The sequence below is a fragment of the Microcaecilia unicolor genome, chromosome 5 (assembly GCF_901765095.1).
Source record: "Microcaecilia unicolor chromosome 5, aMicUni1.1, whole genome shotgun sequence".
Taxonomy (NCBI): Eukaryota; Metazoa; Chordata; class Amphibia; order Gymnophiona; family Siphonopidae; genus Microcaecilia; species Microcaecilia unicolor.
In genome coordinates this window covers 128,545,303-128,573,154 of record NC_044035.1, presented here as the reverse complement: position 1 = coordinate 128,573,154, position 27,852 = coordinate 128,545,303, and the positions used below count along the sequence as shown (strand labels likewise).

Below are 27,852 nucleotides of genomic sequence, written 5' to 3'. Positions count from 1 at the left end.
AAACCTTAAAGGGAAAACATAATTTCCTTTGTCTATCTTAGCTTTATCATGGCAACAGGAAGCCAGAGCTCTTCCCTGTGGTATCTTTATGACAAGTTACCACCTATACCTGTCACAATATGCATGAGACAGATTTGCATGCACTGCCTCCTTGACATGCAAATCTACCTCATGCACATTCATTATGAATATCCTGAAAAGTGATCTTGCTGAGCATGTCCCAAAGACTAGGCTGAGAACCACTGCATTATATTATATGTACAAACATAATCCTAAGGAATATTAACTGTGTTTCAGTTTCTCAGCAGAATAATTCAACTATAAAAAAAAACAAGCCCTTGTCTCAGAATGAAAAGACCATGCATCAATAAAATAGTCTTTATCTATTCAAGCATAACATATGTGGGAGTACTCTAAATGCTTAGAACATGATGCAGGGAGGGAGAGAGAGAGAGAGCAGGAAAGAGAGAGAGAGAGAGAGAGAGAGAGTCATAGGAAATAAAAACATGGGGGTGGATTAAATTAGAGAAACAAATCAATCACAATATGTATTTAGGAGAACAATGCAGTAACCTAACCATCTATTTGAAGTACTCTAAGCCCCTTATCATTAAAACCTTTACACTGTTTTGCAACAAAATAAAATTGTTGGCATATGCTTCCAAACCTTTAACTTCATTTCAAATACAGCAGTCAAAGAGTACCAATTTTCCACAAGGTAGACACGCTTTAAAAAGCACAACAATAGCTCAACTAACTAATCTGCCATGTTTTCTTATTCATTTTATGATAAAATACTTCTTTAAATGAATAATCCACCCCATTTGGGGTTACGTATTTAAGCAATTATTAATAAATATTTAACATAGTTGTATTGTACGCAAATGTTACAAACAGGATATTCTAGTCATTTACATGCATAAATAGGCACCTGCCTGCTGATGTTCATGACCCATAGTATAAATGCATGTATCATATTTGATGGCACCAAGGGTCTTCAAAATTGAGATAAACACTGGTCTTTTATTCATTGACCCGACATGCGGTTTTCTGAAGATAGCGTTCAATAGAGCTATGAGACCGAAATATTTGGTCCATCTTTGATAGAACTGAAACCCTTTCTCTTTGGTTTCTGGAAATTTAGATTTACACATTTATTTGACCCCTAATGCAGGTTTTTTGTGCTGAAACACGGCCCATGTTGGATCAATGAATAAAGGGCCAGTGTTTATCTCAACCTTGAAGGCACTGGATGCTGTTTTTCTTTTGCCTCTTGTAAAAGGGGGGTGGGGTCCACTTCCTCCTCTTGGGGGGAGCCAGCAAGCCTGCGGGGCTCCCAGGGTTCTAGGACAGAATGCTGCTGATACTGGGACTCAGGGCCAAAGTATTTTATTATCAAGGCAATTTCATACAAAAAATCATAATATATTCTTCAAAACAAAAGGTACAGCCCTCTTAATATAGTCTTCAAAAGAAAAAAGGTACAGTCCAGGTCCCAAAATCCCTCAGCAAACGCTCAGCTCCTCAAGACCTCAGGTCTTCTATTAGGGCATTAGCTTTCCCTTCCCCCTCCTTCAGAAGGGTTCAGTAAGAATTCAGCACACTTCCAATATAGCACAATAGTTTAGAACAAATCTTCATGAACAGTCTTTGCACATCAAACCAATACCACAAATCACCTGCCTTTTTGCGCCCAAATTTGGACAACCTATATAGAATCCGAAGGCTCGTGTCTATGTAGTGATTTTAGAAAAGCCACTACTTACATCTGCAGCATGTACATTTGTGAAGGGGGGATGCAATGTTCTCGGCATGGTTTGGTAAAGTCTGAATAGTATACAGCATACTTTACAATTCTTTCCCATCAATATTTACAGCTGCTATGAGCCATACATGTCAGCAATTGCTCATTTGGATTTGGAAGAAGGATTAAGAAGGTGGTAGTCACACTCTAGTGTTTAAAACTACCTCATTTTTTTTATAGAGTTTTGAAGCTTGGCTCCTTAACTGGCTACCCATGAAAATCCTGTTTTTTTTAAAATTCAGCATTTAGGCAGAGTCAGCCACTCACTCGTGTTAAGTGCTGCTACCTACATGTTCAAAGCCTCAAGGGATGCTGTTCTTTTCTGAATGTGCTTCTTTGAAAAATGGCTGTTCCTGCTCTGTGTACCACCAAATACACATGTAGTTCTTACGGTCTTAGAAATATTTTACAAAAAATCCCTGCACATTCAACAAGCCTGTTATAAAATATTCTGCAAAGTGTAAGAATGTCCCCATTTCCTTCCAGATAACCTATACAAAAATCAGGATTTATATTTTGTACTTAACCATCAGAACAAACAGAGAGAATTTTACTTAATGAATAAGAATCAGGAAATACAAAACTATGACTGACTGCAAATTTTAAGAGTTGCTTAGGTTGCCACTTCTCACCCTTTTTACATCTTCATGTCTTTTCTCTTCTTCTTTCCATCATGACCTCTTTCCTCTCACTTTTCTCTCAGCTCCTCTTTTCTCAATCCCACACCGCTACACGCCATCTCTTTCAGCTATTGTTTCCTCTGCAGTTTGTGCACCCTCTCCTGTTCTTTCTCTTTTCCAGATCATGTCTCTTTCTCCCAGCTCCATCTCCTCATCACAACTCATGCTCTTTGTGAGCTTCTCTCATCCTCAGAGAGACATGCCAAGTGACATTCATTTGGTGTGAGACACACACACACACACACACACACACACACACACACACACACAATTGGGCCCTTTATCCAGCTCACACGCTTAAGGGACACAGTCTCAACACATTTGCATCCTCCCCCTTCCACTGCAATCTGCTATCTCTCCTCTCCTCGTCTCTTAAGGAGGCCCTGGGATTGGCTGAAGCAGCCTGCTATTGCTGAGGGCACTGCACATATTAATCGCTGCAAGAATAATTTAGGAGACGAGGAGAGGCACTGGATAGGGGGAGGATAAAGAGTGAGAAATGTGCAGCATCTTGGTGAGGGAAACAGTGCTACATCATGGAGTAGCAATTAGGAAAACAGATGCTGCATTATGGGGGGAGGAATTAGACAGGTGCTACATCATGGTGAGCAAGTAGGGAGAGAGGTCTTCTGTAGGGGAGCAATGAGGAAGACAAGTGCTGTATCATGGGAGGGGCCAAGGAGGGGAACAGGTGTGCATCATGGGGTGCAAGGAGGGAGAGAGGTGATGCATCAAGGGTCAAGGAGGGAGACAAATTCTGTATCATGGGAGGGCAAGGAGTGAGCCAGGTGCTGTATAATGGGGGCAAGGAAGGAAAGAGGTCCTGCATTATGGGGAAGGGTGATGAGGGAGACAGGTGCTGTATTGTGGGGGGACAATGAGGGAAACAGGTGCTGCATCATGGGAGGCAGGGAGGGAGAGAGGTGCTGCATCATGGGGGGGCACAGGTAGAGAGAGAGATGCTAAACAGAGAGGTCCTGTAAGGAAGAAAGAGATCCAATGAGTGGGATGAAGAAGAGAGGGGGCATAGAGAGGAGAAGAGGTGCTGGACTTAGGGGATGGGAGGTCAATAACGGAGAGGTGTCAGGACCAGTGGGGAAATAAGGAAGAAGCAGAGGTACTGGTCCTGCAAAGGGGAGACAGAGCAGGAGTGAGGGAAGAAATAGGAATACTTGCTGAACCCCTGGGAGAGGACAGAGGCAAGGAAGATAGAGGGTGATGCTGGTCAGGAGAGAGAGACAGAAGGACAGTAGGGGGGAGAAGAGAGAGAGAGAGAGAGAGAGAGAGAGACATACTGGCATGTGGGGGGGGGGAGCAGAAATAGAGACACAGAAGAGTTATATTGGACAGGGTAATAATAGGGACACAGAAATGAGAGATGCTCAACATGGCAGGAAGGCAGGGGAGATGCTGGGTCAGATAGATAGGGATGCAGAGAGAAGATGGATGGTAGATATGGAGAGGAAAGAAGTGCCAAATGGACAAGGAGACTCTGGCAAGATAAGAGAAGCAGAAACCAGAGACAAGGACCTACACAATAAGGAAAATAAAATGAACAGACAACACAGATGGAAATAAGAATTTTATGTTCTTTTTTTCTGATTGGAACATATCAGTTTTTGGAATGTGTATCTTGCCAGAACTACTTTTAGACATAGCTGGGGCCCGCAAGAAAAATCTCACTCATTGGTGTTCAACTCCAGTGGTCAACTTTCCTTAAAATTTAGACTTGCCTTATCAGGGCACAGCTCCATTTCTGAGATTTAATTGTCAAACATCAACCATGTGACTTTACCAAGAAAGCTGTTAGCAAATTTTAAACCACAAGTGATTAGGCCAGTGATATTTCTGGGATTAAAGATTGTTCTTTTTTTTTTTCAACACTAAAGACTCTAGGCATTGTAAAATGTTGTTAAGTCTGTGAATATGTTGTTCCTAATTTTTCCTGTTTTCTTACTAAGGTGCTTGATGTTGGAGAAATATTCATCTCTATATGTTATCATAAGGTAAGTTAAATGTGATGGCGCCAGCAGACAGTTTGACTTGTCCGTTATTCTTGAGACCACTTAGATGTTACATGCATTGTTATAGATTCCATGCTGATTTTGGTGTGGATCTCTAGGCGTGCTATGTAGAATCCAGGGGTTAGTGGATATATGGTTATATTGTGTAATTGAACTGGCTATCTGCTCATATACAGTGCATCGCTAGCTAAAGACCCTGTTTACTAAGCCGTGCTAGAGGCATGCTAGCGTTTTTAGCTCTCGCTAATGATTAGCGCCAGGGCTGCCGGGAGACTAAGTCTGGCCCCGCCGACGCCCCCTCCCAGCTGACACCCTCACTGCCCGCTCCAAGGCCACTGACGCTGCAGTCCCCGGTCTCACCTGCCTGCCCTCGGCTCTGTCAACAGCCCCCCTCCGTCCACCACCAGGCCCCCTGCATTAAAATCGGCAGCGCCTCACCTTCGTGTGGAAAGGCCTTCCCTCACCGTGTCCCGTCCTCATCTTATGTAACTTCTGGTTTCCAAGAGGGCGGGACACAGGGAGGGCACGAAGGGAGGCGATCTGCAGTTCCAAACAGAGCTGAGGCACTGCCAATTTTAATGCAGGAGGCCCAGTGGCGGACGGAGGGGGGCTGTCGACGGAGCCGAGGGCAGGCAGGTGAGACTGGGGATTGCAGCGCCGGCGGCATGACCCCGGTGCTGGGCCCCCCCCTTGGAGACCCGTGCCCAGGGAATTTTGTCCCCCCTGCCTCCCCTCTCGGCGGCCCTGATTAGCGTGCGCTAAATGCTAGAGACATGCATAGGAATATATGGATGTCTCAAGTGTTTCGCACACGCTAAAAATGCAAGCGCACCTTAGTAAATAGGGCCCTAAGTTTGGCAGCCAGATTAGGCCACCAAAATAGCTGGATTATCTTTGGCTAGTTTAAACTTAACTGGCTAGCGCTGAATATCGGCTTGGCTGGTTAAATTTAAATCGGCCAAAAAACTCCCAAATATTTAATGCCAGTCATCTAACTTTTACGACCATTTTTGAACAACCAAAAAAATGTCCAAGGGAAAAATGCACAAAAATTGAATTGTATGCAGGGGGGAGGGGGGGGGGAGGGGGCAGCATTCTTCCTAACTGGCCACACAGACATCCCAGCAGAGCAGTGGGACATCCTAGGGGGCACTGCTGTGAACTTAATATAAAAGGTCCTAGGTACACATCTCACCGTTACACTCTTGTATTGCATGGAAAGCATTCTAAACCTCATGAAAAACCTACCGTACCGAACTGTACACCACTGCAATAGCACTTATGCGTGCAGGTGTCACCTATATGTGGGTACAGTGTTTTTTTGGTGAGTTTTGGAGGGCTCACATTTTCCACTGCATGTGTACTAGCTAGAGTGAGATATGGGCCTTTTCTACAGTGTACTGCACCGACCACTACGATACTCCAGGGACCTGCTTGCTGCTCTAATAGGACTGTCCATAACATCTGAAGCTGTAATAGAGTCTGGTATGTATTGTTTCTTTCACATCTTTGGGGGATGTAAGAGGGTCAGTGACCACTGGGGGAGTAAGGGGGTCATGCCTTAATTTGTCCAGTCATCACCTCTTCATTTAGGACACCTTTTTGTTACTTAGGTGTGATTGAAATAGGTCTAGGCCAAAATATCTAACTTTTAGACCTGGATGTTTTTGCTTTGTTCCATTATGTCAGAAAAACATCCAAGTTTGGGACCCCCAAATCCTTCCCCCTTGTGATCTGCACACACTGTAGAGAAAAACATCTCCAATCTGAGTTTCAAAAATCATGATTTGGAAGTTTTTCTCTGAAAAAACATCCTAATACCACATTTGACATGTTTTTCTCTTTTGTAAATTAGCCCCCAAGTGTTTATTTCAGTAGGATTTAGCACAGATTGTTCATATTCAAAATTAAATAACTATTTGGTCAAATACAAATAATGTATTCGCGACTGAATCAAATCAAACATGAATATTTAATACAGCTCTATTATGCAAGCAAACCAACATGCAGATTCCTTATACCTTTTTGTATGGAAGTTAAATCTTATCAACTGGAGCACTAAAATTCTCTGTTCTGAGCTTTTATTTCTACCAATTGACATTTCACAGTTGAGGATCTACACAAGTCTTGTGATATTTTGAAGTGATTACAAGACCCTCAGTTCTATAGCAATGCAAATATAAAAGCAAAGTTTTTGAAAGAATTCTATAGCATCAGCAGAAGGAGACTTTGGGGATTTATGGGTTCTTTATAGTCATTCTTTGCCAGAATTGCAAAATACTCTCCATATTTTCTAACTTTGGAGTTCAGATCACATTTGTGTGACTCCAAGGGATGCCAATAGCAATAAAATGTCATGAAATGACATAGGGCAGTTTTCATTTCACAGGGACAAAGATGATTTTACAACCAAACAAATTCAGAGACAGTATTTTCTCAGAAGGACACAAAAGTATGTGTACTAAAATAAAGTTAAAGTAAATGATTGGGGGGACAATGTTCGCAAAGCTACATAGTAGCAAAATGCAGTAGGAAGTTTATTGTTTTTTTAAACCTGTATACATGTATCTACTTTGAGAGGAATATTAAGAGGCCCTTATACTAAGCAGTGGAAGGACTACCACTTGGGTAGCGTGTGGCAAATCGGCCCTACCACCGGGGTAGTGTGAGAGCCTGGTGGTAGTTCCGAATTTGGTGTGCACAGTTTCTTGCAGTAGCAGACAATAATGGTCTATCTTCTACCACGGGGACGTTCCTGGTGTTAATTGGCAGCTCAGCCACATTGCCGTGTGTTGCCCAATTAATACACGAGCAGGGTGTGAGCCCTTGCCGCCTGCTAATTAGGAGTCAGCAAGAGCTCAGGCAGTTAATAGCTGCAAGATCATTTTAATATTAGCACACTGCGGTTTACTACTCCATTAAAAAAAAGACTTTCTTTCCCACCACAATAAAAAGTGGCCCAATGTACGCCAATTTCACACGTCAAAACTAGTGCAGGCCACTCTTTACCGTGGCTTAGTAAAAGGGCCCCTTAGGGCCCGATTCTATATATGGCGCCTAAAATTAATGCGCGTTAGGCATTACTCCTAAGTGTATTCTAAATACTGCGCGTAAATCTATGCATGGTATTTAGAATGTACTTAGATGTAGATCATGTGACTAAATCTACATGTATCCATTTACAGCAACGAAAAGCTGGTGTAAATCCCTGTGTGTAGATTTATACACACTGGCCCATATCTTATAACAACGTGTGTAGATTTTGTAATGCCCATGACAGGGGCGTAGCTAGGTGGGGCCACGAGGGCATGGGCCCCCATAGATTAAGCGAAGGCAAAAAAGGAGGTAAAAAATCCTCACGACACCGTGAAGATGAATCAAAAAAGTGAGGAGAATGGATGCTGTTATGCACATGTAATTTTTTAAGTGAATTTTTTAAGTGAATAAATATAAAACAGTTGGTATCCTCATCCATTCTCCTCACTTTTTTGTTTCACCCCCATAGATTAAGCCATGGCCCCCTCTACGTTTGACCCCCCCTAGTCACCAACCCCCCCCCCACCACTTTGAACCCCCCTCCCGCCACTGAACCCCCCGCCGCCGACCCTCCCCCGTCGCCGTGCTGCTGGGTACCTTTGCTGGTGGAGGTCCCCAACCCCTGCTAGCTGAAGTCTTCTTCAGCGCCGGTCAACTCCGGTGCCTTTGCTGATGATCTGTTTCTGACTCCTGACGTCCTGCACGGAGCTACATGCAGGACGTGCACGCAGGACGTCAGGGGTTAGAAAAAGAAGTGCATTTCACCAGATACTTAATTGAATGAATCAAAATTAATTTAAATTTTCCATCCTGAAGTTTTTGGGGGCTAATGCAACAATGGATCAGGTTGCATACATTTTTTCCCAACAATATTAGGCACAGATTTATTTTTATAATTTTGCATCTCATTACTTTATGTTTCATACTTCTGTGCTAAAACCCTTGCACGCTATTTTTCAGAATTTAAAAGTGACATAAATAACATTGTGTATAATAGGATTGCTTTAATGTGGATTATTGTCTTTGAAGGAGTTAACATGCTTCAGCAGAACAGTTCCTTTGTGGTTAGGTGACTGGACTCAAATGATATTTGTCTCCATATGAATCCACATTAACCCTGCTCATTACATCTGGCTGTCAGCCCCACCAAATAAGTTAGTAATGGAAAGGGTAAGTGTGTACCTTTCAAAAAACTAACTGTAACTTGAAATGTATGAGGGGCCAGCTATGAGGATAATCAATGAGAAAAAGAGAACTATCTGGAAAACAGACACTATAAAACCTATTGCTCTTGATTATGAAATTACAGACTTGGAAGCTCAGATCTACGCATAAAGATTATACGCAGCTCCAAGAAGGGGGCGCACCTATGGAGGGGCATGAGTGGATCGGGGCATTCCCACAATTTATACACGCTGTTATAGAACAAGGAGAATCCACACCTAATTTAGGAGCGGGGATTTACTCCAAGATTTTGTTGATGTAAATGGTCGTGCCTAGATGTAGTCGCAGTTCCCGGTGCCTGACTTTGAGCACTCTTTATAGAATAGCACTAAGTGTGATTTTTGTTTTCAGCGCTGATCTTTAGGCACCATTTACTGAATTTACCCCATTGTGCCTGCCAGATAAATAAAGTTTACTGTGTCCTAAGACTGGAATATTCAGTAGAGTCATTCAACTGTAAAGAAAGTAGGAGTAAAGCTATATATTAAAAGCTTTCATAAATATGATGCCAAAGGAATGCAAATGCAGGAAGGAGGAAACAACGTAGGTGATCTTGGAAAGGGATGATAGCACTTTCATTTATCCTGGAGTGATCTAACATTGTCCATCATAGACAGAAACAGAGAGCAGTTGTAGCAGCATTAGAAACAGCAACCACACAATCTATTTAGTGCCACTGACTACACATATAAGACTAAATTCTATAAATGGCACCCTGAAATCAGTGCTAAATTTATAAGCGCTGAGTGCTAATCTATAAAATATCTGCACCCTGAGAAGTTCTGAGAGAAGAGGACATTTGTCTGGTAAGTGAACACTATTTTGTGTTGTGCTTTGGGATGGGGTTTAAAGGAGGAATTGTAGGTTAGTGATAAAATAAAAATATTAAAAAAGCAACTTTTATTAACTAATCTCCATAGTCTTTTCCCTTTAGTTTTAAAACTTGAACTTTGTACTACAGCATTAACAGATAGCCTCTAGCAGGCACTGCAGGATCTAGTTTAATCTTCCCACCCACCCTCCCCAACACCCGCCCACCTCTAGGACAACTCTTCATTTATAGTCAGTTATTGTAATTAGGATAACAAGCAAGGAGTGCTCCTATAAAGTTTTAAATACATGTCATTACCATCTAAGGAGGAAACGCTAAATAAATCACACAATATACTGTATAAACTAAATTATTAAATTACTCAAAACTTCTAAGATGGAGTCAGCAGTTCAGCAGCGAGAGGGGTGTTATCCAGTCTTTTGCGTTGAGTGTTGTGTATGTATGATTATTTCCTGGTTGGTGAGCATCTATATGTGTGTGCCCGATGCAAAGAGCTCCTAGCACTCAGAGAACGGGTCCGTTCTCTTGAGGCTAGAGTAGCAGACTTGGTGGAGCTGAGGGAGACAGAGAGGTACATAGAGGAGACCTACATGGATGTTGTAGAGAAATTTCACCTCCAGTCTGGTAACCCCTGTGCTACCTTGGAGGAGAGAGGTCACTTAGAAGGACAGCATCACTCTGGTGAAGTAGGAAGTACTTCTGTAGCCAGGACCTGCCCACCAGGGGATGTACTATCCTCATGCACCGAGGATATTTCTCCAAGTGCTGCCCAGGAAGGAAGGGTAAGGACAGCTGTTGTAGTTGGTGGTTTGATCATTAGGCATATAGATAGCTGGGTAGCTGGTGGATGTGAGGATCGCCTGGTGACTTGCCTGCCTAGTGCGAAGGTGGCGGACCTCACGCGTCACCTAGATAGGATTTTAGATAGTGCTGGGGATGATCCGGCTGTCTTGGTACGTATGGGTTCCAATGACATAGAAAAATGTGGGAGAAGGGTTCTGAAAGCCAAATTTAGGCTCTGAAACTAAACGCAGAAAAGACCCAATGCCTGATACTCACCTCCCAATACAACACAACTGAATTCAACGTGATAAACACACCAAACCTAAAACTTCCAATCTCAGAAACGCTAAAAATCCTCGGTGTGACTATCGACCGCCACCTAACACTCGAGACTCACGCAAACAACGTAACCAAGAAGATGTTCTTCAGCATGTGGAAATTGAAAAGGATAAGACCATTCTTCCCAAGATTCGTCTTCCGCAGCCTAGTGCAATCCCTCGTCCTCAGCCACTTGGATTACTGCAACTCATTATACGCAGGCTGCAAAGAGCAAATACTGAGGAAACTTCAAACAGCCCAGAACACAGCAGCCAGGCTCATCCTCGGAAAACCTAAATATGAAAGGGCAAAACCACTGCATGAGAAACTACATTGGCTTCCACTCAAGGACCGCGTTACTTTTAAAATTTGCACATTAGTCCATAAGATCATTTACGGTGAAGCCCCAGCGTACATGACTGATTTAATAGACCTACCACCCAGAAACGCCAAAAGATCATCCCGAACTCACCTCAACCTTCACTACCCAACTTGCAAGGGCTTGAAGTACAAGACGATACACGCGTCAACCTTTTCCTACATGAGCACGAAGTCTTGGAATACACTACCGCACAACCTAAGAACGATTAACGAACAAGTCTCCTTCCATAAACTACTGAAGACTCACCTGTTTGAACAAACTTACGGAAAGAGCCAAAACACATAGAAACCACACTCACTGTTCACCAACTCAATACACATCCACTTCTGATCCCTCATCCCTTTATCCAGTCAATCATTCATTTACTCACGGAACTATGTACATTATATGCCTAGGTTTCTAACAATGCCCTTTTTTTCCCCATTGTCTCCTTCTAATGTTTCTATGTTGATGTCCCATTGTTATACTCCCATTGATATTCGAATGTCTCGCACAACTCTGTTCAATGTAATCCATAACCTAGTCGTAACAAATGTATTTCTATTATTCATGTCTTATTGTAAGCCACACTGAGCCCGCAAATAGGTGGGAAAATGTGGGATACAAATGCAATAAATAAATAAATAAATTAGGCAGAAAGCTCAAATCCAGAACCTCTAGGGTAGCATTTTCTGAAGTGCTACCCGTTCCACGCGCAGGGCCCAAGAGACAGGCAGAGCTCCAGAGTCTCAATGCATGGATGAGATGATGGTGCAGGGAGGAGGGTTTTAGATTTGTTAGGAACTGGGCAAAATTCTGGGGAAGGGGGAGCCTATTCCAAAAAAGATGGGCTCCACCTTAGCCAGGGTGGGACCAGGCTGCTGGCATCGACATTTAAAAAGGAGATAGAGCAGCTTTTAAACTAGAAACTGGGGGGAGGCAGACAGTCGCTCAAAAGTGCATGGTTCGGATAAGATATCTTTCAAAGATATCACCAAAACAGGGAAGATAGGGTATCCCAATAGTGAGGTTGCAAAAGAGACCTTAGCAGATCAGGTGTCCTTAAATAAAAATAAAAATCAGACAAAAGATTGCAAATTAATACTGTGAAGTACTGAGCATGATGTAAATAGGAACAACATACATAGTTTGAAATGTCTATATGCGAATGCCAGGAACCTGAGAAATAAGATGGGAGAGTTAGAATATATTGTACTAAATAAAAATTAGATATAATAGGCATCTCTGAGACCTGGTAGAAGGAGGATAACCAGTGGGACACTGTCATACCAGGGTACAAATTATATCGTAGTGATAGAGTGGATCAAATTGGTGGAGGGGTAGCATTGTATATTAAGGACAGCCTTGAATCAAAACAACCCTGGTTAAGACTCCTTGAATTATGCACTATAGGATGTCCACACATATCGTTGAAGAATACAATGCAAGGCAATAATTTTTTGATAGCAGTCAATTATTGGAGCTTATTGGCTGTGCAATTTGTCAGTGTGAGCCAGGCTGAATCTTTAAAAATGGTTACTGACCTTTACATAAGGAGAGTAAATAAAAACAAGAGTAAAAGGAAACCAATATGGTTCTCCAAACCAGTGACTGAGAAAATAAAGGCAAGTGTTGGCATTCATGAAACACAGGAAAACTCAGGAAGAGGAACACAGAAAAGAATACTGGATTAAACTGAAAGAAGTGAATAGAGATATACGGCTAACAAAAGTACAAGCAGAAGAATAAATGGCTAGAAATATAAGGAGGGGTGACAAGAATTTTTCAGGCATATTAGAAATGTAAGGAGTGGTGACAATAATTTTTTCATGTATATTACTGAAATGAGGATGGCTAAAAATGGAATTGGAAGACTGAAATATGTTGTGAAGCACCATGTGGAGAGTGATGAGGAAAAAACGAATGTGCTAAACAAATATTTCTGTATTGTATTCACAAAAGAGAATCCTGGAGAAGGACCGTGATTGACTGGCAAATGTATATATGTGAATGGAATACATATCACATCAGTCATGGAAGAAAGTGTTTATGAACAACTTGAAACATAACAATCTCTCTTAGTATAAACTGTAATGTACTTCATATAATACTAAATTCCTGTGAAGTGCAAAAAATATATATGATAATGAGAAAGGGAAGAGCCTCTGTGGCCACACCTCCACCAAATATATACTTTTGGTAGGGTAAGGAAGAAAAATCATGGGTCAATTTTCTTCACCAGCATAAAAAATCCTTTACTCAATTTTTTTCTTGCTAAAAAATCCATAGGAAAGGCATAAAGATCTTCGATCCAAAAAAATAGTTTTTGATTAAAGAAACACTTTGCTTAAATTTCTAAATTGCTTGTAGAGACAATGTGCAGAGGAAGTCAGTCACACTGACTGTGGCCAAAGTTTCGCTACAATGAGCTGTTTCAAGGCGTGTATGACATCAGTAACTCGAGTACAATACGTCTTTGATATATTGATTAAAGGGTTTTTTATGAAGAAAATTGACACAAAAATTGACACAAAGTAACCAGAGAAGGAAACAATACACATAAATAGCAATACAAAGAAAAAGAGCACAGCTGGGCCTTCAAGACCATGACAACAGGAGTCCTTTATTTCAATCAGACCCGACACAGGCTGTTTTAAGGCGTAAGCAACGCCTTCACAGGAATTTAGTATTATATGAAGTACTTCGCAGTTTATACTAAGAGAGATTGTTATGTTTAGATGTTGATACTCTCTTGTCTTTTTGTTTATGTATCATTATAAACAACTTGAAAACACTAAAGGTGGACAAAGCCATGGGACCAGATGGGATCTATCTGGGGATACTGAAGAGCTCGGAGAGGTTCTGGCGGGTCCTCTTAAAGATTTGTTTAATAAATCTTTGGAGATGGGATAGGTTCTGCAGAACTAGAGAAAGATGATATGGTCCCCTCTTCACAAAAGTGGCAACAGAGATGAAGGTCAGTAAGCCTCATTTCAGTCACTGGAAAAGTAATGAAAACATTGCTGAAGGAAAGGATAGTGAATTTCCTGGAATCCAATGGGTTACAAAATTCAAGGCAACATGGTTTTACCAAAGATAAATTGTGCCAAACAAATCTAATTGAATTATTTTACTGGGAAACCAGAGAATTGGATTGAGGACATGATCTAGATATAATTGACTTTCAGCAAAGCCTTTGACATGGTTCCTTATAGGAGGCTCTTGAATAAACTCGACAAGCTGAAGTTAGGACCGGAGGTGGTGAATTAGATTAGAAACAGGTTGATAGACAGATGCCAAAGGGTAGTGGTTAATGCTGAAGGGTTTGATGGTAAGATTTGCCTTTTTGTGGATGATACCAAGATTTGCAATAGAGTGGACACTCCAGAGGGAGTGAACAACATGAAAAGGGATCTGCAAAAGTTAGAATAGTCTAATGTTTGGCAGTTCAAATTTAATGCAAAACAGTGCAGAGTGATACATTTGAGGAGTAGAAATCCAAAGGAGCTGAATGTGCTAGGAGGTGAGAGGCTCACATACACAGTCAGGGATAAGAACCTTGGGGTGATAGTGTCTTAGGAACTTAAGACAATGAAACAATGTGACAAGGCAGTGGCTGTAGCCACAAAGATAGTAAGCTGCATAGAGAGAGGCATAACCAGCAGAAGAAAAGAAGTGTTGATGCCCTTGTATGAGTCATTGGTGTGGCCCCACCTGGAGTTTTGGAGGCCATATTTTGATAAAAATATAAAAAGACTTGAAATGGTCCAGAAGAAGATGACAAAATGGTATGGGACTTGTGTCAAAAGACATATGAGAAGAGACTGGAAGACCTCAAAATACATACCCTAGAGGAAAAGAGGGATAGGGAGATATGATGCAAACATTTAAATACTTGAAAGCTATTAATATGGAAATAAATCTTTTCCAGATAAGGGAAAACAGTAAAACTAGAGGATATGGACTGAGGTTGTGGGGTGGTAGACTTAGGAGTAATATTAGGAGATTCTTTTTCACGAGAGGGTAGTTGATGCCTGGAATGCCCTCCCGAAGGAGGTGGTGGAGACAAAAATGGTGACAGAACTCAAAGAGCAATAGGGTGGACAGAGAGGATCTTTAATTAGAAAATGGATGATATAAAACCAAAACTTAAATGACTACATGTGTGGATATCTCAAGTGATGCTTAAATGGTGACTCTGGATGTGAAGAATAAGGCCAGTGCCTGGCAGACTTGTATGGTCTGATTCCCTTATATGACAAGATGGATTCAGACAGGCTGGAGTGGGCTTTGATGACAATTCCAGTTTTGGAATGTAAGGACAGTGCCGGCTGGACATCTACAGTCTATGTCCTAGAAATATCAAAGAAAGATCAGGATCAAGTATTTTATATCACAATCATTTTTGGTTTAACCATGAATTGATAATGAGTGTGACTGTTGGGCAGACTGCTGTCATCTACTATGTTACTATATTATGTTAAATAACTCTTTTTGACTGCGGTTCTGACACAGACTATATCTCTCTATATAAAACGCACTTCCAACATTCTGAAGCCTCCACAAGTCCCAACATTCTAAATGCATGGTGGTGAAACCAGGAATTCGCCCATGAGTGTTGGCCCCGCCCCCCGCATCAGACGTCATGACGTCGAGGGCGGACCAATGACACTCAACCAATCGCATCGCGAACCCGTTACTAAGCGACGGAACGTGACATAAGACACATCGCAGAACAATGAAAACCAGCAGCACACAGTTGCTATGCGACATCAACAGCAACGCTAAAAGGACCATATAGATCTCTGATCTCCACACAAACAACGGACACGGTGGGCATAGGAGGGAAGGAAAAAAACCAGCACATACACACACACTCTCACTCTTAACTGGCTATAATGAGCAACTGACCTGCCACCATCACAGGCACTGCTAGCACCTCTCTCTCTCTCTCTCTCTCTCTCTCTCTCTCTCTGACACACACACACATACAAACGGGACACAGAGGGGATGGAAGACAAGGAACGAATTGTTGGGTATGGAGGGGGCGACAGGGGAGATAAGGCAAGAACTGCCTCAAATGTTTGTGCTGTGCTATGTACAATTATAATGCTGTCTCTTCATTTTGACCCTACCCTTTCACACTCTCTTTCACACAGACGCACACACACACACACACACACACACACACTAACACTGTCTCTATCTCACACACACACGCACCCACACACATATACACACTCTCTCACACAGACACACAAACACGCATCAAATGGTTCAGCTGTCCTATGTAAAATTTCACTGCTGTCTCTTCATTTTCACCCTACCTGTGCACACACTCTTTCACAGTGACACACACATACACTTTCTCTGTGTCACACACACACAGACACACAGACATATACACACTCTCACTCTCTCTATAGCCTTGCTAGCACCCGTTTCATTTGTTTACGAAACGGGCCTTTTTTACTAGTTTGTACATAATTTACCTGCTGCCATTGACTATATACTGCTTATATAAATGTAATTTACATTTCCTTAATTTCTAATATATGTTTCCAAACCACTGTGCAGAAGATGACTTTTTGTTTGTCAATGGTAATATTCTATATACCAATATTAAAATAAACCTTTTCTTTTTAAGTAGCTAGGTGGATGAGCAGTTTCTAACCTTAGAATTTACTGATGCTAGTCTGTGCTTAATATCTCAAAGAACAAATAGTGCAGTTCCTTAAAGGAAATGTTTTTATTACTGTTTACATGTTCACTGTGACTGCTTCTTGGCATGGTTTAAAAGAGATCATTGCAGAAATGGAGGCACATCAAAATAATTCAACTATTTTTCTCTTACAATGTACCATCACCACATTATCTCCTGTATTAAGACAGATTTCAGGAAACAGAGCCAATTTCCTGCGAATTTCAACTTCCTGTCATCTTCATTTGACAGCTGTAAACCATCTGGAGGTGTAGCTAAACTTTATTATCTAGTCCTAATGAAAGTAACCATTTTTGTTTTAAAAGTAGACAATTCTAACAATAAAAAATTTAGCCATTCCTAAAAAAGCAGACCATCATTTTGTACCATGATTATTAGGTACACATTTGTAGTTTATATTTTTATTACTCATAAGCTTAATATCCCTTAATTGTGGTTCCTCATGAGTCATTCACATTTGGTAATCTACACTTTTCAATATGCTTAGTACCACTAGTAATGGAAATACAGAATTTTAGGGTTTCATACTAATTCTATGTTGATGATATCTAATTATAAATTTCAATAACATCAAATGTAATTGATGTCTTTGAGGAACATGACAGATGTCTTACTAGCACTGTAACTTGAATGAGACCAAAAAAAGCTATATCAAAATTTTTGTAAGATCAAAATCCTATGATTTGGACAAAGGGATTTGGCTGAATATCATCAAGTTTAATACTGAATGGTAATACTTTGTCATTTTCCTATGCACGCACAGAGGCTGGGAGTTCTTTTGCACTCAAGGATTTCAATGGGATCTATGATGAAAGGGATGTTTTTTCAATAATATAGACACCGTTATTTTCATCCTTTTCTAGACTAGCAAGGTTTTGCCACTTTGATTCATGCTTTTATTTTCTCCTGGCTAGATTACTATTATTTGTTGCTTACAAGTTTGCCCAAAAAAGTCCATCAACTATTTCCAACTAATTCTAAATGCAGCTGCTGGACTGCTTGCACAATCCAGTTTTAGGGAACACATATTTCTGCTTCTTTGAATGATTGCATTATTTAGCAAATGGAGATCTGCTGAGCTTAGAATTGTAACTTTGACATTTATGTACACATGGCCAGATTTTGCATATAGTTCAACCAGAGTTGCACACAAATCATGTCATATTCTGATTTGTGCATGCAACTTATCTATCTTAACAAGCCATTCAGCACCGCTAATTGCCACTTCACAGGCAACTACTGACACTAATTGGCATTAATAATAATATATGTGCAGAACTTGCTAAGTGAATTCTATAAAGTTCTGTGCATAATTTCGAAGATGCAGAACCAAAAAGGGGATGTGGCCATTGGCGCAGAATGGGTGTGTTGTGGGCATTTATAAAATATAGGCATGCTCATATAGAATACACCCACTCTGCACCTAACTTAGTTGCTGACATTTACACCAAGTTTTACTTGGTGTAAATACCTGCAACTAAATGCAGTCATATGGACAGGCGCTAGGTGTATTGTTTTGGGCACCTATCATTACGGTGCCATATATAGAATTTGCGACTACAGTTGCATGTGTTCAACTAAGCTGTCCCCCACAAGATACTCTGAACCACCTAGACACCCCTAAGATTTGCACAGAGGTGATCCCTGGTGATCCAGTGCCATGGGGTGGGAGTGCTCCTCTCCATTCCCACCCTGGCTAGCTCCAGGTGCCAAAATGGCAGTGCTGACTCTAGCAGATGTCTTATGGTAATACCACTAGGGGTCAGCCTTCTGCATAAGGGTAATCTTGGCACTAAGATGCTGTTATAGAATTGGCGTTCACCATACCGTAACGAGGCAGCTAACGTGAGGTGCCAAGCTATAGAATTATTCCCAATTAAGGAAAAATAATGAAATTGTTTCTGCCTTATTTGTATACGAAGATGCTCGGAATATCCTCAACAGATAACGCAAAAGCTTTGCAAGTACCATACATGTGTAAATCTGTGCCTGGATAATTTAAGTAGATGCATAAACAAGTATATTTTGTAATCTATGCATGTATCTGTGAACTCCACTCCTGCTTCACTCAAACTTTGGCCATGTACAAGCCTATGGGCAAAGTGGATATCATCATGCCAATGTGCATACAATTATGCCAGCCAGAATTTGATAGCTAGCCATTTACTACATATGTGGCAACATATAAACAACAATGTATTTTTAAAATGTCATCCAATATTTTCAAAAATGGTCCTCTTGCGGTATGAATTACACCTTATCGAGGTCAAACTTTGTAGGTCATCACCAACCAATAAGTGAGAAGAAACACATATGGTAAATAAAAATGGTAAATAAAAATTGCCCATTTAAGTTTCCTAATTGCTCTCTGATCATATACTGCATGGGTAGGTGAGTATATAAATGCCTTGCAAAGCTATCACTACCATTATTTTCTGTCCCAGGGATGCTTGTTAATGCAAATGTGTTATAAACATGGCTGCACCATTCACATTACTGAAACACCTTAAAAGTAGGCAGATCATTGGTAGGAACATGAGTGAAATTAAATTAGGTGCATAGTGATCATCTACAGTGCTGAGTGCTAATACAGGGCCTTACAAAGCCGCACTAGCAATTCCCACATGGCAAACAAGAGGAAGCCCATAGGATTTGAATGGGCTTCCTCTCATTTACCACACAGGAATTACTAGCATGGCTTTGTAAAAGAGGCCCTTAGGATCCTTAAAATAGGAGAGCCCAGAGCAGGCTTAATTTAGGCATCCCTCATGTAAGGCACTTTAATCTAAAGTTAAGATGCCTGTATTCAGAAAAATATTTACAGGTATCTATAGTTTATGAGGATTGGTTGCTAAACTTAACATGTAATTTAGGTGCCACTAAAGAGACACTCAGTTCGAAGCACATTATGTTTACTGGTCTCAGGCTTTTTTTTTTTCAAACCACTGTGGCTATAGTTAGTGGAATGATGCAGTTTGCCATGAAAATTATTTACCTAGAAAGAATGACAAAACATCAACATGGATGTATGTGCCATGATTTCTGGTGTACATTTCAAGCATGTGATCCAATCTTCTAAGGAGTGATGGCTTTCCTCAACAGCAAGTATTTTTATTTTATGAACGTGTAGATAGGTGTCACAGGCTGGACTTCTAAGCCAGCTCTCGGGTTCAGAGTTCAGAATTGTCTTCCCTTTTTCATAGATTATGCTCATATGCTTTATTTTCAAAATTATGTGAATGCTTCATCATGGGCTTATAATCAGTTATTTTCACAGCTGATATACATCCCATTGCATTTGTTAAACAAAAGTACATTTCCAACAGACAATCAAGTCCCTATTTCAATTGGTCATACAGACTACAGCTCATGGGCTTCAATGTGTCAATGACCTACAGCTTCCCAGCTTTTTACTGCAGCTCTTGGTTTGTTTGACTATCTATAGTACAAACTTAAGCGTCTTGATATTACTCTGTCTGTCAGGAGGACACTTCACCATGGGTTCCCGGTCAGTAATTATTTTAACCAAAATATAACCCTCTTGCACAAATTTCAACAAGCAATAAATTAACATCTCAGCTTGTCTGAATTTCCCTAGTACAGGTTTCCTGCCCAAGTGTTTTAATCTACTAAGTGGATGTTTTACCCTGTTTTTTTTATGAGGACTTTTCCCAGCCGATATACAGCCTTCTAACTAACTGACTCCAAGGTGCATTTTCAACAAAAAGTAAAGGTTCTCTCTCTCTCAGATGGTCTGATTCTCAATAGTAAAGGTTATAGCTTAGGGCTTTATCATGCCATCTTCTATTCCATAATTACTTAATAAAATCTGTAGGAACGTTCTCTTATCAAGTTCCTAGCTCATTTCAGGGTCTGGTAGTCCTGACAATTAATCCCATTTATATCCGTGTTAGTGTTCCTCCTTACCATCCTCTTACAGCACATGCTCAAACACTTTCACCTGTGTTCTGAGCCCTAGCTGCTTCCTCAATATATCTCCCAGACTGCCTTTCTCCAATATACCAAGCTATATCTTTCCATATTACCATGAGTTCAATTCCTTCTAAAACTGTCATATGAAGCTTGAGCTCCTTCTTCTGATAAACTACGGTATAACCAGTGACAAGCTGCTAATCATGTAACGTGGTATAAGATATGCAAATGAGCTATCTGAATATGAAGTCCAGGTACTTGTGGTCTTGCCATGAATCATATGCTGTGTCATGTTACCCTTTTCTGTGACTTGAAGAGGTCAAGTATGACTCAGACTGGCTATTGGATGAACACCATTTATAGAATTGGGTCCTAATTAATGTTCTCATTAGTATCATTAAGATAATTTGGTTTCAGTATCATATCCTTAAAATGATCAAATCTTTGTATAAACAGCCAAAGGTTAATAAGGGAAAGGGTCTCTTAATAGAGTTCCCTCTGGCAAAAAAAGGCTCCCCACTCTCATACAATACTCTTGGAAAATAAAGTTAAAATTTATCTTCAGGGGCCACTGAAGTGGTTAACAGGTATGCTTTAGACCTACATGGTAATGAATTAACAGAAGATAAAGACAACACAGTGATATTTCTTAATAGTCCAAAAGGGCTTAAAAGAAAGATTGAGTATCATTTTAGAAATATAAATATTCAAAAAGGTTGACAGAAGTATTATTTCATTCTTTTGCTATGGCACATCACATCAATGGAGGACAGTTTTCAAAAGCATTTTCATTTTATGTTACTTTCCATATTACATTACATAGCATGCTTGCCGGGGCTTTTAACATGAAACATCAAATTCCCCACAATCTTACACACATTCATTTTCTTCAGCACTATTAGGGGGTTGTTTACTAAAGCTTAGCTCAAGCTATCTGAAGCAGGACCCATAGGAATAAAATGGGCCCTGCTGCTGATAATTCAAGCTAAGCTTTAGTAAACAGGGGGGTTAGTCTTCTCCAACCCCTTATACTCCTTATATAAATATAGCAAACAGCCACCGTTTCAAATCAGTGTGCTTCAGACATTGAAATAGCTTGTAATACCTGATTTGAAGGTAAAAATATATGCCTACAACCTCTACATGTATATGTTTGGTAGCTGTTTAGGAGGCATATCAGAGGGCAAAACTGAAGAAAAGATCAGCACGCACATTCCTCAATCTCCATTACCCTAACTGCAAAGGGCTAAAATATAAATCCACATACGTGACCAGTTTCTCATACATTTCTACCCAGCTATGGAACACACTACCTAAGGCCATAAGAACAACGCAAGACCTATCATCCGAAGGCTATTGAAAGCAGATCTGTTCAAGAAGGCATACCATAAACAGCCATCTTAAATACTAAATAATAAGACTTTACACGACCTAGACACAACCGAAATCATATCACTTGACTGTTTAACCTCTTTACTACTAGTGAACAAGCACTATCACCTCAATCCTTATGTTGAACATGGTCTCTCCATAATCGATGACCTAATGAATGTTATAATCCAATTGTCACTCAGGAACCTTCATGCAATACCATAATGTATTCTTCTTTACCATGTATGTAGGCACATGGTGTATATATATACAGTGGGGGAAATAAGTATTTGATCCCTTGCTGATTTTGTAAGTTTGCCCACTGACAAAGACATGAGCAGCCCATAATTGAAGGGTAGGTTATTGGTAACAGTGAGAGATAGCACATCACAAATTAAATCCGGAAAATCACATTGTGGAAAGTATATGAATTTATTTGCATCCTGCAGAGGGAAATAAGTATTTAATCCCTCTGGCAAACAAGACCTAATACTTGGTGGCAAAACCCTTGTTGGCAAGCACAGCGGTCAGACGTCTTCTGTAGTTGATGATGAGGTTTGCACACATGTCAGGAGGAATTTTGGTCCACTCCTCTTTGCAGATCATCTCTAAATCATTAAGAGTTCTGGGCTGTTGCTTGGCAACTCGCAGCTTCAGCTCCCTCCATAAGTTTTCAATGGGATTAAGGTCTGGTGACTGGCTAGGCCACTCCATGACCCTAATGTGCTTCTTCCTGAGCCACTCCTTTGTTGCCTTGGCTGTATGTTTTGGGTCATTGTCGTGCTGGAAGACCCAGCCACGACCCATTTTTAAGGCCCTGGCGGAGGGAAGGAGGTTGTCACTCAGAATTGTACGGTACATGGCCCCATCCATTCTCCCATTGATGCGGTGAAGTAGTCCTGTGCCCTTAGCAGAGAAACACCCCCAAAACATAACATTTCCACCTCCATGCTTGACAGTGGGGACGGTGTTCTTTGGGTCATAGGCAGCATTTCTCTTCCTCCAAACACGGCGAGTTGAGTTCATGCCAAAGAGCTCAATTTTTGTCTCATCTGACCACAGCACCTTCTCCCAATCACTCTCGGCATCATCCAGGTGTTCACTGGCAAACTTCAGACGGGCCGTCACATGTGCCTTCCGGAGCAGGGGGACCTTGCGGGCACTGCAGGATTGCAATCCGTTATGTCGTAATGTGTTACCAATGGTTTTCGTGGTGACAGTGGTCCCAGCTGCCTTGAGATCATTGACAAGTTCCCCCCTTGTAGTTGTAGGCTGATTTCTAACCTTCCTCATGATCAAGGATACCCCACGAGGTGAGATTTTGCGTGGAGCCCCAGATCTTTGTCGATTGACAGTCATTTTGTACTTCTTCCATTTTCTTACTATGGCACCAACAGTTGTCTCCTTCTCGCCCAGCGTCTTACTGATGGTTTTGTAGCCCATTCCAGCCTTGTGCAGGTGTATGATCTTGTCCCTGACATCCTTAGACAGCTCCTTGCTCTTGGCCATTTTGTAGAGGTTAGAGTCTGACTGATTCACTGAGTCTGTGGACAGGTGTCTTTCATACAGGTGACCATTGCCGACAGCTGTCTGTCATGCAGGTAACGAGTTGATTTGGAGCATCTACCTGGTCTGTAGGGGCCAGATCTCTTACTGGTTGGTGGGGGATCAAATACTTATTTCCCTCTGCAGAATGCAAATAAATTCATATACTTTCCACAATGTGATTTTCCGGATTTAATTTGTGATGTGCTATCTCTCACTGTTACCAATAACCTACCCTTCAATTATGGGCTGCTCATGTCTTTGTCAGTGGGCAAACTTACAAAATCAGCAAGGGATCAAATACTTATTTCCCCCACTGTATATATATATATATATATATATATATATATATATATATATATATATATATATATATATATACCATTAACTATTCCATGTATGTTATGTTACATCTATGTTACCATGTATGTATGCACCTTAACGCAACATCACTTGTATTCTGTTACCCGGAAATGGCAACCGCCATTACGGCAAATGTAAGCTACATTGAGCCTGCAAATTGGTGGGAAAATGTGGGATACAAATGCTGCAAATAAATAAAAGAAAGAAAGAAAGAAAGAAGGGTTTGCACTTATTGGAATATGTTAGAAAATCTGAGCATTCACACATAATTTAACCCAGAGAAATAATATACCCTAAATATCTGTAGCCTAGAGTTTCCCTGGGTGTCAATGTTTTTAGAAAAAGGATCCTCCAAAACAATTGCACTAGAGGTCCTTTTACTAAGGTAAGCTGAAAAATGGCCTGTGGTAGTATAGACACGTGTTTTTGGGCGCATGCAGCATCATTTTTAGTGCACCTGTAAAAAATGCCTTTTGCCAAAAATGGATGCGTGGCAAAATAAAAATTGCTGCATTTCCATTTTGGGTCTGAGATCTTACTGCCAGCCATTGACCTAGTGGTAAAGTCTCACATGGTAACCAGACGTTAATGACCTACAAGCCTCAAATGCCACTTGCTGCGCATAGCTGACGCGCACCAGAAAATAATATTTTTCGGACGAGCGTGGTGGACATGCACCAAAAATGAAATTACCGCAAGGGCCATGTGGTAGCTGGTTGGTAACTTGGAATTGGCACATGTTGGGTGCGCGTAGGCACTTACACAGCTTAGTAAAAGGGCCCTCTAGTTTGTCATATGAAGAAATTAGAGGTAGTAGAATATTGGGGAGTGCTCTATTCCTAAAGATCTGCCCCAAACAGTTTATCACAGAGATGTATTCCAATTTTCTCATCTACCTCAAATTGTTCTGTTATAAATGCAAATTTTGAAAGCAATACAGTAGAACAGAGGTGGCGATCTGCACATAGACAGTCCAAACAAAACAGAGCAGACTACTATATTGAAGATTCAATAAAAATCAACAACTGAAAAAGGAAACTTAGAAACAACACAACACCAAAATTGTCCTTACTATTTAATAAGCTCTAATGAGACGTGAACCACCAGTCTTGCAATAGCACAGAAATATTTTGAATTTTAAATTTTATAAAATGGAGCTCTCGGTACCTGCCTCCCGCACACAGCCATTGAGCGGTAGCAATCGTAAGGCATATCAAAACCTCATGGACTCAACATATCAATGAACCGCCTTATGAGTTGTCTCACCCTATGGGCTATAATGCCACAGTAGTTTACCATTATAGAGACTATAATTTAATTTAAGTACATCAAAGTGCATCAAAACCAAATAAATATGCAAAAATGTGCATACATACTTTAAAAGTTCTCTATCTTATGAGCACCTTCAAAAGGCAATGATTGCTCTTATATGCCTCAGTCCAGCCACACTTCAAATAAGTATTTCCCATTGAAACAATCACTGCAAAATTTCAGTAGTTCTCAAACAACAATCAAACTTCAATAGTCAAACAGGTGGTACTTATCTCAATGGACTGCATCCATCAAGTACAGATAATAAGTATCAGTCAGCAAGCCATAGGGTCCAACAGAGAACTGTTCTGATACTTCTTCAGGAACCCCAAAACCACTATTAAATAGTAAGGAAAAATCTGCTGTTGCACTATATTGAAGAGGCAGAAATTTATTGACCAAAAGTGCCCTTTTGGACAATAAATCTCTGCTTCTTCAGTATAGTGGTCTGGTCAATTTTGAAATCAATCCATGAAAAATAGACTATACACAGAACTCTGATACACTATCAGGCTTAATTTTGAAAGAGAAGGGCGCCCATCTTTCGACACAAATCAGGAGATGGGCATCCTTCTCTCAGGGTCACCCAAATCAGCATAATTGAAAACCAATTTTGGGCGTCCCCAACTGCTTCCCATCGCAGGGACGACAAAAGTTCCCGGGGGTGTATTGAAGGCGTAGCGAAGGTGAGACTGGGGTATGCCTAACAGATGGGCGTCCTCAAGTGATAATGGAAAAAAGAATGGTGTCCCTGATGAGTGCTTGGCCGACTTTACTTGGTCCATTTTTTCTTACGACCAAGCCTCAAAAAGGTGGCCGAACTGACCAGATGACCACCGGAGGGAATCGGGGATGACCTCCCCTGACTCCCTCAGTGGTGACTAACCCCCTCCCACCCTGAAAAACAACTTTAAAAACTTTTTTTGCCAGCCTCAAATATCATACTCAGGTCCATCGCAGCAGTATGCAGGTCCCTGGGAGGGGAGGTGTGTGTGTGTGTCAGTGGAGGCATAGCGAAGGCTTGGATGTACTTCTTTCAAACATTTTGGAAGTCCTGAACTGCCCCCCCCCCCCCCCCACAGGGATGGCCAAATTTCAAGGGAGTGGAGTGAATTGGAGGACTGGCCTAGTGATTAGAGTACTGGTCTTGCAATCTAGAGGTGGCTGGTTCAAATCTCACTGCTGCTACTTGTGATCCAAAATCCAAATACTGTAAATAAAGGGGATGTCAAAGGCATAGCAAAGGCATGGATGCCCTTCTCACAGAAACATCACATTTTGGATGTCCTCAACTGTAATGACAGGGACGGAGGCATAGCAAAGGCGTCTAAAACTTGGATGTCCTTCACCCATACTAAAAAAAAAAAAGACATCCCTGACGAGCACCTGGACTTGTGTTTTTTTAAAGGTTGAAGACGGCTATTATATACGCAGCTGCATGTATGAAGCCATGTTTGGCATGCGCAGAGCAGCCATGCATAATGCTTGGCTGCTCTGCACTGGCTTCCCCTCCTTAGAAAGGAAATCATGTGCAAATGAGCTAACAGCGAGCAGCTCATTTGCATGTGATTTCCTTCATGCATGCCCGTTCCTTTCCGAATCGCTAAGAGATCAGTAAGGGAAGGGCTTTTTCTGTTCAGTTAGTGCATCAGTTAGTCCACTGCAGTGCCCCCTAGGGTGCCCAGTTGGTGTCCTGGCATGCCAGAGGGACTACTATTGCAGGCTCCTCCCACGACCAAATGAGTTGGATTTGGTCGTTTTTAAGATGTGCGTCCTCGGTTTCCATTATCGCCAAAAACGGGGACGACCATCTCAACATTTAGGTCGACCATCTCTAAGGTTGACCTAAATGTTGAGATTTGGGTGTCCCTGACCGTATTATCGAAATGAAAGATGGACACCCATCTTGTTTCGATAATACGGGTTTCCCTGCCCCTTCACAGGGACGTCCTATGAGGACGACCTCAGGAAAACATGGGCACTCCATTCGATTATGCCCCTCCATGTATACAGACATACAGACACAGGAGTCTGCATTCAGAAAGATTCACATATAGGAAGTAAAACAGGTTTTTAATTGTACAAATCTAAATCTCTGTTGTTCAGCTAAAGTTTGAATCCACAAAATTGCTGTGCACACTGAATTAGCCATACAAAAAGGAATCAGGTTGAAGGTTTATTCATGTATTTATTTTATTTAGCCAACAATAAATAGTTTCCATTTAGGTGCCCTAAGCCCAGTTGGTAGGTTCCATTATAGAATACAAGAGTAACCCAGTATTGGTGTGTCTAACATTTAGCCATCGGCAGTTATACCTACAAGAAGAGCTGGCATAAGAGATGGCACATAAGTGGAGCGGGAAGGTGCGTAAACTTACAGAGATGTATTTTCAAATCATTTAGGGGGTCTTTCACAAAGCATCGGTAAGCCCAACGCGGACTTATCGAATGCTAAATCTAGAATATCGCCGGCCCAATGTGGCTTGCTTGGTGGTAACCCGGCATTAATTAGGCACTGCCGCGTACTGCCCTGTTACTGCCGGGT

General features: G+C 41.1%; 1 protein-coding gene and 1 long non-coding RNA gene across 4 annotated transcripts in view; one reads left to right on the top strand and one right to left on the bottom strand.

The window, feature by feature from the left end:
* The window catches only part of NRG3 (neuregulin 3), a 1,503,806-nt gene that overhangs the window by 1,405,181 nt on the left and 70,773 nt on the right, over positions 1-27,852 (bottom strand). The window lies entirely within an intron of this gene.
* On the top strand, positions 12,520-24,515 carry LOC115470260. Its single transcript, XR_003942151.1, has 3 exons — positions 12,520-12,531; positions 18,625-18,629; positions 24,366-24,515. It is a non-coding gene; the product is annotated as an uncharacterized LOC115470260 (long non-coding RNA).